This window comes from Oryctolagus cuniculus, chromosome 7 (assembly GCF_051225735.1).
Source record: "Oryctolagus cuniculus isolate XC-2025 breed Fujian yellow rabbit chromosome 7, ASM5122573v1, whole genome shotgun sequence".
In the NCBI taxonomy this organism is placed as follows: Eukaryota; Metazoa; Chordata; class Mammalia; order Lagomorpha; family Leporidae; genus Oryctolagus; species Oryctolagus cuniculus.
The window spans coordinates 62,289,911-62,302,020 of NC_142873.1; the positions used below are offsets into that span (position 1 = coordinate 62,289,911).

The 12,110-nt window shown below is 47.5% G+C and overlaps 1 long non-coding RNA gene and 1 pseudogene across 4 annotated transcripts; one reads left to right on the plus strand and one right to left on the minus strand.

The window, feature by feature from the left end:
* Positions 1–2,684: 2,684 nt before the first annotated feature.
* On the minus strand, positions 2,685–12,055 carry LOC149125595 (uncharacterized). Of its 4 annotated transcripts, none has more exons than XR_016210816.1 (5): positions 11,542–12,055; positions 8,041–9,819; positions 7,409–7,549; positions 5,977–6,044; positions 2,685–3,762 (listed from the first exon to the last, which is right to left on the minus strand). It is a non-coding gene; the product is annotated as an uncharacterized LOC149125595 (long non-coding RNA). The 4 variants fall into 4 exon arrangements; XR_016210815.1 differs by having other exon boundaries at positions 2,686–3,762; positions 7,052–7,549; XR_016210813.1 differs by lacking the exon at positions 7,409–7,549 and having other exon boundaries at positions 2,687–3,762.
* LOC138850760 (U6 spliceosomal RNA) lies at positions 11,315–11,413 on the plus strand (annotated as a pseudogene).
* Positions 12,056–12,110: the final 55 nt, after the last annotated feature.

Genomic DNA, 12,110 nt, shown 5'->3' on the forward strand with positions numbered 1-12,110 from the left:
ATTGGGTGTGCCAAGCCTTCAGCCAGGTTGGGTCAGCATGGCAGGTGATGGGATTTGAACAGTGCACAGTGCTCTGGTGCTGAGAGCCCAGTCTGCATTCAGACTGGCATTTTTTTGGGTATGAGCTCACCATTTCTCTTCCTCCTGCATCTTTCTTTTGGGATGTTGCTGGGTGGAGGGCTTACTGGACCAGAATTCATGAAATTCCTCCTGGGGCACTATCAGAGCAGTGTTATTGGACCTAATTGCTGCCTCTTCCCCTGCCCCCCTCCCCCATGCAGGTCTGGGTCCCACTTACAAGGACATGGGCAGAACTTCAGTTGTATAAATCCTGGGCTGCTTCCAAAGCATGCTTCCCTCATTCAACTGCATAGACTCTTCGCTTCTCTGGCCCCTCTCCCACATGCAGGCTAATGTCTATCTTCCTCCCTAGCAGAAGATCTCTGCCTCTCCCTCTGTGTGTGTGCATCACTCTGCATTGCAAAGAGATCTTAAAGAAATAAAAGGATCTACTTGTGCAGAAAAGAGTTAACAGGGCAGGTCAGAATTGATCTGGTGTCGGGAATGCAGATTTCAGGAAGGGTGCCATCACCAGTGAGTGGTAAGAATGGCTCACTGCAAAGCAGTTCTGATGTGAGCTGTCTTGTGTTAGCTTAGACTTCACAGGGTGAGGGCAAAACCCCCCATAAGATTCTGATACCAGCTGCAAAACTCAGGTGCCCAGACTATGTGACTTCTTGCTTTTCTGGACTATGGGTGTGGCAGGGTGACTTGAAGTCTAAATTGTCTACAGAGTATAGCATGCCCAGATGGCTATAGGTTATAGATTGCTTTGTTGGGTCACTTCAAAGCAGAGGCTGTGACCTTGCAAACATAAATATTGGTCTGTTCACTCGTTGCAACCGACATATTTCTGGCTCCTGTACCTCCATTTGCTTGATAATGGCCAAGGCCACCAGGATGTGAGAATATAGTTCCTGCTTTCTTCTCCTGGCTGCAGGTGGCATCAAGGTCAGTGATGCCATGTCTGACCACAGTTAGGTGTAAACAAGTCAGGTGTTAAAAATCTTTAAAGACAAATAAAAAGAAACTGGCTGATTGGCTAACTGCTTTCCGCTTCTGTAAGCCTGCTTCCCGCTTACACAAGCCTTTGCAAATGTGATTAAATGATAAGAAAAGAAGGTGGGGCCGGTGCTATGGAGTAGCGGGAAAAGCCACCGCCTGCAGTGCTGGCATCCCATATGGGCACCAGTTCAAGTCCTGGCTGCTCCACTTCTGATCCAGTTCTCTGCTATGGCCTGGGAAAGCAGTAGGAGATGGCCCAAGTCCTTGGGCCCCTGCACCTGCATGGGAGACCTGGAAGAAGCTCCTGGCTCCTGGCTTTGGATGGGCCCAGCTCTGGCCATTGCGGCCAGTTTGGGAACTAGCACATGGAGGAGTTTTCTCTCCCTCCCTCTGCCTCTCTGTAATGCTTCCAAATAAATAAATCTTAAAAAAAAAAGAAAGTTTTACTTTAAAAAGCCCCGCTCACTGTAGTGGGCTGCTGTCTTCTCTGGACTTGCTGTGAGAGGGCAGTTGCCAGCTGGCTAATAAAGACTCCTAATTTGATCTCAAAAGCCTTGCTGTGCTTTTAATCTGTGAGCCCCACAACATGGGTTATACATTTGGGGTTCTCACTATGCCCTGAAGCTTGACTATCTGCTAAAATGACTCAGAATGCAGAAAAATGTTTTTACTATTTATTATAGAGGACACAATCAGAAACAGTCAGATGGAGAGAGGGCAAAACCTGGAGAATACCAAATACAAAGCTCCCATGTCCTCAGGGTAGGTCATCCCCTCCCCAGCATGTCAGTGTCTAATTACCAACCAGGAACACCCACCAGAGCTTGGGACATCCAGAGTTTTTAGTGTGTGTGTGTGTTTTAATGTAGGCCCAATTGATGGAATCATTGTCCTAGGGATTAAACAATCTGAAGCCCCTCTCTCTTCTAAGAAGTCAGGCTCAATGTTCCAACCCTGTAACCCTGAAGCTAATCTTTCCGGTGGGGCCTGCTCCATGCTCAGTGATCTCATTAGCTAAGATACCTGTGCACCAACGATGAGTCACTTCAGTGGCATGAACTATCTGGGTCAGCCTTGAATAGCAAGGATAATCCCGTCACCCAGGGAATTCCAAGGATTTGGAGTTTACCTCCCAGGAACCTGGGATTAAGTCAAGTCAAATTCCTTATTATACAATAGTATGCCTAAAACAACTTGTACAAACAAGATGGTTTATGATGATGAACACCTGCTTTCCTTCTGGGAGTCCAGAATCTGGGTACACGCCAGTCACGGGGTGCCTATAGGATCAGCCCCCACTGAAAAAAAACAAAACTCTGGGCACTGAGTCTCCAATGAGTGCCTGTGGTTTGGTAATATTTCCCGGGGAATTGTTGCAACTCACTGATGGAGCACTTGAGCACACTGTGTGTGATTCCATTGGAAAAGGACCCTTGGAAGCACGTGTCTGGTTCAGCCGAGGCTTGGCCCATGTTCTTCCCCTTTGTTGACTGTGCCTGGCATCCTTCCACTGTAAGAAGTCATGGCCATGTGTACTGGAGGGGGATGCGTAGTACCTGCCACAGTAGTCACGGCTGAAGTGAAAACTGATCCTCGGAGAAACAGGAAGCTGTACTGTAAAAGCTGGGAACTACAATACCCCATCAATAATGGACAGAACAACCAACCAGAACGTAAATAAGGAAACAGGCTTTAACTCAGTAATCCAAGTAGATGCAACACCAGCAACAGCACTCTTTTTTTTTTTTTTTTTAATATATTTGAAAGACAAAATGACATAGGGAGAGACAGAGATCTTCCGTCTGCTGGTTCACTCTCCAAATGATTGCAATAGCTGAGGCTAGGTCAGGCTGAAGCCAGAAGCCCAAAACTCCATCTTGGTCTCCCACAGGGGTGGGCAGGGGCCCAAGTATTGGGCTGCTGCTTTCCTAGACACCTTAGCAGGGAGCCGGATCAGAAGTGGAGCAGCTGAGACTGGAATCGACACTCTGATATGGGATACCAGTGTCAAAAGCAGTGGCTTAACCTGCTGTGCCACAATGCCAGCCCAGCACCCACATTCTTCTCAGAGCTACATGGGACATTTTCCACTAGTGGACTCCAAATTAAGTCTCGGTAAGTTTCACTTATAATAATTATTTAGATTTTATTTATTTGAAAGGCAAAGTGGCAGAGAGGAGAGACAGAAAGTGATCTCCCAAATTTCACTCTTATAACAAGACATTAACAAGAGAAAAGCAGAACACATTCACTGATTCAAAGTTTAATGTGATAGGGGAGCCTTCAGAAATGAAGACCCAAAGACCTGGGGAAAACTATTTTTGTGCTCTGGTCTTGTAGAGGCAAAGAGTGACATAGATCCATTAAATGGATCGAAACGCAGATTTACTATGTGCCCGGAGACACGAACCCAGCAGAATTACCCAGCATTGTCCAGAAGCACATAGTCCCCTTTTTCTGTAGAGAAGGTGGGAAAGGGGCATGGTGACAATTTCTCAGTGAGGATCACTGCAAAGAATGAATGGGCCCGCAGACAGAAACTGGCTTGAAATCTGAATGAGCCCAAGGGACAGATGCCTTACAGCCCTGGCAAGTCCAGATGTGGTTCCACGGCTCAGTCTTCTTTTCAAAACGAGGCAGACGAGGAGATTTCAGGGTAGGAATGGAAGGCAGTTCTGTTGCCTCTTGCAGCCTGGTCTTAAAACAAATAAGGAAGTTCCAGAGAGAGCTTCTCCCTGTGCTTGGGTTGGCAGGAGCAACACAAGACAAGGCCCTTGATTCTGAGCCTGCCTGGAAGCCTTCTGATGTGATTGGACAAAAGTGTGTGATCTAATGGTGATAAACTTGGGGTGTGTGGGAACGTTTGGCACAGCATTTAAGCCACAGGTTGGGATGCCTACGTCCCATATCCAAGTGCCTGGACTGAGGTCTGGGCTCCCCTCTCCACTCAGCTTCCTGCTAATGTACATCTTAGGAGGCAGTGGTGATGTCTCAAGTCCTTGAGTCCTTGTCACCCACGTGAGAGACCCAGATTGAGCTCCAGACTCCTGGCTTCAGCCTGGCCCAGCCTTGGCCACTGCAATCATTTGCAGTGAACCAGGGGATGGAAGATCTCTATTTTTCTCTTTCTGTCTCTCCTCAACCCTCTGTAACTCTGCCTTCCAAATAAGTAAAATAAATATTAAAAAAAAACCTGTTACTGATAAACCTGGATTGGAAGTGTTAAGACAAATTATCAAACTTAGAAATAAAGCAAGGGGGGGATGGCGCTGCGGTGTAGAGGGTGAAACCGCCGCCTGCAGTGCCGGCATCCCATATGGGCACCAGTTTGAGTACCAGCTGCTCCACTTCCGATCCAGCTCTCTGCTATGGCCTGGGAAAGCAGAGGAAGATGGCCAAGCTCCTTGGGCCCCTGCACCCATGTGGGAGACCCAGAAGAAGCTCCTGGCTTTGGATTGGTACCACTCCAGCCATTGTGGCCATTTGAGGAGTGAATCAACAGATAGAAGATCTCCCCCATGTATGTCTGTCTCTCTCTCTGCCTAACTCTGCCTTTAAAATAAAATATATAAATCTTAAAAAATAAAGCAGGAGTACGAATGTTGTTCCACATGGAGAGGCAGTTGGGCCATCCTCCACCACTTTCCTAGGAACATCAGGAGGGAGCTGGATCAGAAGTCGAGCAGCCAAGACTCAACTGGTGCCCATATGGGATGCTGTCATGATAAGTGTCAGCTTAACCTCCTGCATCACAATGTCAGCCCCAAAGATGATTTTTATTTTTACAGAGTTAGACAATGAGAGAGAGAGAGAGAGAGAGAGAGAGAGAGAGAGAGAGAGAGAAAGGTCTTCCTTCCGTTGGTTCACCCCCAAAATGGCTGCTATGGCCAGAGCTACACTGATCCGAAGCCAGGAGCCAGGTGCTTCTCCTGGTCTCCCATGGGGTGCAGGGCCCAAGCACTTGGGCCATCCTCCATTGCACTCCCGGGCCACAGCAGAGAGCTGGACTGGAAGAGGAGCAGCCGGGACTAGAACCCGGCACCCATATGGGATGCTGGCGCTGCAGCCAGAGGATTAACCAAGTGAGCCACAGCGCCGGCCCCCCAAAGATGATATTTTTATCTCGTCTTCTGAGTTAGCTGTCATTTGATTATGGATTCAGGCCCCCTGAAGGACCCCAAATCTGTTACACCTAAAATCGTTCAGGATCTGTTGTATGGGAAGGGAGGCATCCATCTCTTAGGCCAGAAAACAAGTGGCCTCCAGCAACCACAGCCCAGTGTGCTGGCGACGTTAGGCAGCGCCAGTGACAAAGCACTGTTGTCAAAGCCCATCACAGCAACCAAACGGCACAATGGTGGGTTTGTAGGGGCCAGAAGTATCCCTGTGTTTTTCCTCCACTCATCCTTGGTCTAATTTAAAAGGGAGGACAGAGGCAAAAAGGAGCAGAATGGGGCAGGTGTCGTGGCACAGCAGTCAATTTGCCACTTGGGACATCTGTAGCCCACATCGGAGTACCAGGTTCAAGTCCCGGCTGCTCTGCTTCAGATCCAGATGCCTTCTCACGAGCACCTTTGGAGGCGACATATGGCCGAAGTGCTTTGGCCTCTGCCTCTCCCAGGGGAGACCTGAATTGAGTTCCAACCTCCTGGCTTCAGCCTGGCCTGGCCCTAACTGTTGAGATTGGAGAGTGAACCAGCAGATGGAAGACCTCTTTTCCTCTGTCTCTCTAGCTCTTTCAAGTAAAATGAGAATACATTAAAAAAAAAAAAAAAAAAAGCAGAGGAGCAGCATGGGAGGGTCTGATAAGATAGTCTGAAGACCCCAGCCTTGTGGAGGTCATTTTCTCACCAAAAGTGGAAATGAATGTCCCCAGCTCCCTCCTTTGAGCAGGGTGGGAGCCAAGCTCACCTGGGCTCTCAGTCCAGCTCTGCTGTTTATAGAACTCATGACTTTGAGTTTCAATCTCCAGTTCCCATCTGCAAAACAAATCAATGATACTCAGATGGCAGGTTCTTTTAAAGAGTAAATAAATATTACCTGTAAATATTTAGCCTCACAGTGCACATGCAGTAGTTGTTTAACAATTAAGTACAACAATTAAGTACTAATTAGGGACTAGCTTGTGGCACAGCGGGTGAAGCTGCTGCCTGAGATGTTGGCTTCCCATTGGGACACCGGTTCAAGTTCTGGCTTCTCCACTTTTTTTTTTTTTTAATTTATTTGAAAGGCAGAATTACAGAGAGGCAGAGGTAGACAGAGGTCTTCCATCCTCTGGTTTACTCCCCAGATGGCCACAATGGCTGGAGCTGTTCCGATCCAAAGCCAGGAGCCAGGAGCTTCTTCCGGGTCTCTCACACGGGTGCAGGGGCCCAAGGACTTGGGCCATCTTCTGCTGCTTTCCCAAGCCACAGCAGAGAGCTGGATCAGAAGTAGAGCAGCTAGGACATGAACCGGTGCCCATATGGGACGCTGGCACTTCAGGCGGTGGCTTTACTCACTATGCCACAGCGCCGGCCCCTGGCTGCTCCACTTCTGATCCAGCTCTCTGCTAATATTCCTGGGAAAGCAACGGAGGATGGCCCAAGAACTTGGGCACCTGCACCCATGTGGGAGACCTGGAAGAAGCTCCTGGCTTTGACCTGGCCCAGCACCAGGGTTTGTTGCCATTTTGTGAGTGAACTAGTGCGCACTCTATAACTCTTTCAAATAAATAAATGTTTTTTTTAAAGAACTAATTGTTCTTTTATGATTATGAAATTAAAAAAATTATTTATTTGAAAGAGCAACAGAGAGAGACAGAGACAGAGAGATCTTCCATTCAGTGGTTCACTCCCCAAATGGCTGTGGCTCGATCAGGCTGAAGCCAGGAGCCAGGAACTCTGTCCAGGTCTCCCATGTGGGTGGCAGGGGTCCAAGCAAATGATCCATCTTACACAGCCCACTAGTAGGAAACTGGATTGGCAGCAGGACAGCTGGGACTCACAATGGCACTCTTATGTGATGCTGGCATTTCAAACGGTGGTTTAACCCACTCCGTCACAGTGGCGGCCCCGATGATGGAATTGCTGATTGTGATCTAGCTCTTCTTGACTCTTCCTGTGGTTTCTGTGCCCTGAGGCACAAAGGTATAATTTCCCCTGGTAGAAACCGTCATTTGTAGCTTGGAACCATAATTTCCCATACGAGCATATTTGTCCTCCTCCAAAAGCAGCCCCATCCCAACCCCTCAAATATTGTACATCCTAAGACTGGCAGCTGAAAATAATCTAGGCTCAACCCATTAGATACAGGCATAAGAGAATTAGGTTCACAAGGGAACTATGCATGAAAGTGGCCCTACTTCCAGGAATTAGCCTGTTGACAAGCACAGTTGTGGTTGAGCTTCTGACATCCAATTCAGAGCTTCAGCTGGGCCAATGGTGGTGATGGAGGCATTTTTGCTAAAGAATCCCTGAGTTGACAGAGTCTGTTCCATGGCTGCCTGCAAGAATAGAATTCTTTAGTTCTCCGAGAGATGAGGTGAGGGTTCAAAATCCTACTTTTTTTTCCTTTAATTTGACAGGTCGAGTTAGAGAGAGAGAGAGAGAGAGAGAGAGAGAGAGAGAGAGAAAGGTCTTCCTTCTGTTGGTTTACTCCCCAAGTGGCCGCCACAGCCAGCCCTGTGCTGATCCGAAGCCAGGAGCCAGGTGCTTCCTCCTGGTCTCCCACGTGGGTGCAGGCGCCCAATCACCCGGGCCATCCTCCACTGCCCTCCCAGACCACAGCAGAGAGCTAGACTGGAAGAGGAGCAACCAGGACTAGAACCCAGCACCCATATAGGTTGCTGGCGCCGCAGGCGGAGGATTAACCAAGTGAGCCATGGCGCCGGCCCCCAAAATCCTACTTTTCTAAAGCGGCCTGAGTGAATTTCATTGTCAGAACAACCCTGACTGAATACATTTCTAAGTAAACAAATACGGGAAAATTTCTCACCACCCCACTGCTGCAGGAGTCTGTGGTTGTCACAATTCTTTTTCTCTGCTGGTTCGTGTCTCATGTCTGTGAAGAATGCGGAGCACAGACAAGGAAGAGTAAGTAAAGCAGAAGTAGTTTATCAAAAGAAAGCAGAGAAGTTAAAGCAAATACAAAAGAAAAAAATCGCCCAGCAATGACCAAAAAAAAAAAACCAAAAAACTCCTTGAAGAAGGCAGTTTTGAAATCTGCTTGTCTATGGTTTTGTGGGCTGTAAAAAGGGGCGGTTCTTATGATTGGTCTGGAAGAGGGGCGGTTTAGATTGGTTAATTGGATGATAGCTCCAATCAAGACTCAAGAGAAAACACACGAAACTTTTCCCCACGATGCATAGAATTTTCGTTAGCTAGATCAGTTACAACAGCACCGAAGAGCCTTGATTACAAGGACCTGCACCTGACGTCAACATCCCTCACACAAACCAATGGTCTGACTTTTCTAGGTCCTCTGAGACTCATCGCCAGGGAGTGGGGCTTAAGAGTTACTTAACATGAGGGTACTTCAACAAGTTCATGGAAAATCTGCATTATCTTTTTTTTAAGATTTATTTGAAAGGCATAGTAGAGAGAGAGAGCACAAGAGAGCTCTTCAATTCTCTGGTTCACTCTGCACATGGCCCCAATGGCCAAGGCTGGGCCAGGAGGAAGCCAGGAACTTGGAACTCCATCCGGGTATCCCATGGGGATGGCAGAGGCTCAAGCACTTGGGCCATCTTCTGCTATTTTCCTAGGTGCATTAATAGGAAACTGGATAGGAAACAGAGCAGCTGGGACTCGAATAGGCACCCATATGGGGTGCCAGCATCATAGGCAATAGTTTAACCCACTGTGCCATGATGCCGGCCCAAAGACTGTAAATTTTAATCTGTCACAATCTTCCTTCAGGCCACAAAGTATTTACATTTCTCCGTTGTGCAAAAGTATGACCATCTTCTCCCAAGACCTCCAAGTGTCTCATCCTATGATGAGCATCAGGCTCCAGCTGGCACCCAGGAGGACTTCTGGTTACCCATTGCATGAGGGACACCTACACCTGCAGGACTGTTGAGGCCCAGGAGAGATCCTTTATCTGCCTTTTCCCCTCGGGTCAGTACCTGCTGCATTATTAGCTGGTCCTCCATGTCAGTGGGTTCTGCATCTGCACGTGGGAAAAATTGCATCTGTACTGAATATGTACAGACTTTTCTCCTTGCTGTTATTCCCTGAATAATACAGAACTGTTTACTTTGTATTAGGTATTATCAGTAAGCTAGAGATGGTGTGAAGTGTATGGGAGGCTGTAGGTAAATTACGCGTACCCACAGATTTTGTTACCTGAGGGGGATCCTGTAACTTGTCTCCCCTGGATACTGAAGGACTACTAAATATTGATGAAATAGGTAATCTCACTTAATTTTTACTTCCCAACAGAAAAACCCCAACAACCCAACAGTCTGAAAGAATGAGTAAATTTCCAAGGGTAAAGGAGTGACAGTTAAATCAGTTAAAGTCTATTTGGCTTCCAACTTATTCTGGAAAGATACAACATGGGCTGCATCTCACTGGGACTTAAAGCTGGTGGAGGAAGGTGTGCTGAGCTGTGACAAAGGCTAAGGCATTGGCCACGGGGACAGAACAGATGCAGCAGCAGCTTGAAGAGGTCAAGAGTTGGTGACTGTCCAAACGTGGGAAGTGGACAGAGCCAAGGAGGATTTTCAGACTCTGAGAGTAGAAGACCAGGAGAACGCTGAAATGGACAAATCTGGAAGGAAATTGGTCACGAGGAAGTCAGGTTAAAAAAAAGGATCAACCAGCAACAATTCTAAGGCAACAACTGTAGCTCTAAGAATTCTGAATAGATCATTTGTTAACTTAGAAAATTTCCTTAAAAATTTTTAAATTATTATATATATATATAAAGCTTACCATTTTAATGATGTTTAAGTGTACTAGTCAGTGGTATTAAGAATATTCACCATAGCCAGCGCCGTGGCTCACTAGGCTAATCCTCCGGTCGGGGCGCCGGATTCTGTCCCGGTTGCCCCTCTTCCAGGCCAGCTCTCTGCTGTGGCCAGGGAGTGCAGTGGAGGATGGCCCAAGTGTTTGGGCCCTGCACCCCACGGGAGACCAGGATAAGTACCTGGCTCCTGCCGTGGCGGCCATTGGAGGGTGAACCAATGGCAAAGGAAGACCTTTCTCTCTGTCTCTCTCTCTCACTGTCCACTCTGCCTGTCAAAAAAAAAAAAAAAAATTCACCTTGTTGCATGATCATTGAAGGGGAACTTTGCCTTCATCCCAAACTAAAATCCACTTCCTGTCACTACGAATTTGCCAACTTCATGTAAGTGTGGAATCACAGACTATTCTTCCTTTTGTGACTGGTTATAGCACTGAACATAATGTCATCAAGGCTCATCCATGTTGTAGCAAGTGTTAGGATTTAACCCCTTTTAAAGACTGAATATCCCATTGCATGTGTAGGCATGTAAAAAAAAAAAAAAGAGTATTTGAAAGGCACAGGAGAGGGAGCGAGAGCGAGTGCAATCTTCCATCCACCATTTCTCAAATATCTGCACCAGCCAGGGCTGGGCTGGATGCCTCAGAGCTCCATCTGGGTACCTCCTCCCTGGCACATCATCTGCTGCCTCCCAGGCACCTGAGCAGGAATCTGGTCAGAAGCAGAGTAGCCAGTGTTTGACCCCTGCTGTCCTGTCAGCACGTGGAGGTCCGAGGCAGCAGCCTAGGCCGCTGTCCCATAATGCCCATGAGGCTGGATAACGCAGAAACCACTTTTTTTTTTTTTTTAAGACATTTTCCTATTGATGGACATTTGGGCTGTTTTCACATTTTGGCTACTGTCAGCAACGCTGCTGTGAACTTGGATGTACAATATTTGAGTTCCTGCTCTCAATTCTTTTGAATATGTGACCAGAAGTTTATTACTTACTTTGAAAGTCTCTACCTAAATTATATTCTGTGGTAAGGAGTATGCTCTCTTAACAAAGACAGTGGGTTAAAACTACAGCTGAGCCAGGCCAACAGAAGCCTCTTACACTGTGGGGTGACATTAACACTGCATCCCAGCGCCAAAAACAAGCTTTGTGTAACTCATCTTGGTGCATTCTTAAACAATTAGCACAATGTGCTGCCAGGGGTGTTGAGCGTTTGAAAAATCCAGTTCCACTATAACGCTTATATTATTAGGCTGTGAATTCGGTAATAAGTATCAGCTTTTGATTTCTAAAATACTAGTTTTGGTGCTTTCAGCAGCACATATAGTAAAATGGGAACCATACCGAGTAATGGCCCCTGAGCAAGGTGATATGCAAATTCCTAAAGCTTTTTACACCATTTTTTTTTTAAGGGGGAGGGACTTTTGGGGACAGGTTAAGAGAGACCTGGCTCCGAGGCCCGCAACCGTATTGGAGTGTCTGGGTTGCAATCCCAGCTCCCCTTGCAATTCCAGTTTCTTGCTACTGCATACCTTTGGAGTCTGCAGGTGTTAGCTCAAGTAATTGGGTCGCTGCCATCCACATGAGAGACCTGGGATTGAGTTCTGGTGCAGGCATTACCGGAGTGAACTAGCAGATCCAAGGTCTCCGACTCTACCTTTCAAATTAAATGGAAAAACAAAACAAAACAAAAACCAAACTGAAGTAGTAATGTTTCCATCCTCCTCTGATTCTCCTTAAGCCCTTCCATCGCACACGGAAAAGCAAGCACAGTTTATAAAGCGTTAAGTTGAATTTCTACAGGCAAGGTCACGGTACAGTAGGCCTAATAGGTCAATTTCGTCCACAGCACGTGGGTTAAAAAAAAGAAAAAAACGAGTTGGGGTGTGGAGGGAGCTGAGAAAGCGTGTTTTCTGAGTTCAGGTGTTACGGGACCAACTTGATGCAGCCCGGAGTCCCTCAAAGCCGGTTCCGGAGGACCGTCCAGGGGCGGCAGAGGCGGCGGCGTGCGCTCGCGGTGAGCGCGGCCGCTTCTCCGCCGCCTTCCGTCGGCCAGGGCCGTTTCCAGGGCTTGGCCCAGCTCGCTGCGGCGCCGCCTCGG